The sequence below is a fragment of the Acyrthosiphon pisum genome, unplaced genomic scaffold (assembly GCF_005508785.2).
Source record: "Acyrthosiphon pisum isolate AL4f unplaced genomic scaffold, pea_aphid_22Mar2018_4r6ur Scaffold_18679;HRSCAF=19361, whole genome shotgun sequence".
In the NCBI taxonomy this organism is placed as follows: domain Eukaryota; kingdom Metazoa; phylum Arthropoda; class Insecta; order Hemiptera; family Aphididae; genus Acyrthosiphon; species Acyrthosiphon pisum.
Window position 1 is genome coordinate 1 of NW_021767848.1, and position 918 is coordinate 918.

Here is a 918-nt window from a genome sequence, read left to right on the forward strand (position 1 = left end):
ACAAGTTATTTTATTTAAAAAACAAAAGAAGTAAATAAAATCAGTAAAAAAAACAGATTCAGCAATAGGTTTTTTAAATTTAGTCCAATGTATTTACCTGTCCTTTACTGGTACATTCTCAATGTTGGTGACCTTATAGTGGCTTATCACCCAAAGATCCTTGGCTTTTTCTTCAAAAGGCGTTTTTATTGTTACAACACCATCCCCTTGTCTAAATGTTAGCGAATTAAATATCTCAACATCAAATTCTTCTGATCTTAAACGTTCGCTGACATTATCTCTGTATGACGCATTCTATAAAAAAAAAATTGAATTATTTATGCTATCATTATAAAAAAAAATTATTTATACTACCATTTTATTCTGCTTCTTTTCCATAGGTTTTTTCACACTTGTTTTTTCTGCAGCACGTTTTGTGCCAGGTTTTGTTTTTGAAAAAGACGGTCTCATATCAATTAATTCGCTGAAATGTTCATTCTACGAAACATAAAACATAGTATATTATTATTTTTTTTTACTGTTTTTTTCATTATATATTTTATATGTTCTAAGAATTATAACCAAAGCGTTGAGTAATGACACGACTCACTTCCAATATACTTTAGTTACCATATATATATATTTTTTTTTTTTAACCATGTTATAATCAGACATTTAATAATATTTTAAGAATTGTAACCATAGCATTGAGTAGTGTTACGACTGGCCTCCAATTTGCTTTGGTTATAAGATATTTGTTAAGTAGTTACTAACCTCTGAATCAGTTGAAGAAATTGTACGGTACGACATTTTCTTTTTTTTTCGTTAGATATTTCTGTTGAACTGAGCTTCTTGTCCTGGGATGAAATCTTGAGACTAGTGAATATTAGTGAATTTCCCTCTGTCTTTTATACACAGATTTTTGCCACTACTTCATAA

General features: G+C 28.6%; 1 long non-coding RNA gene across 1 annotated transcript; it reads right to left on the reverse strand.

Annotated features, from left to right (window-relative positions):
* Nucleotides 1-375: 375 nt before the first annotated feature.
* LOC115034644 lies at nucleotides 376-842 on the reverse strand. Its single transcript, XR_003839977.1, has 2 exons — nucleotides 754-842; nucleotides 376-477 (listed from the first exon to the last, which is right to left on the reverse strand). It is a non-coding gene; the product is annotated as an uncharacterized LOC115034644 (long non-coding RNA).
* Between the last annotated feature and the right edge of the window lie 76 nt (nucleotides 843-918).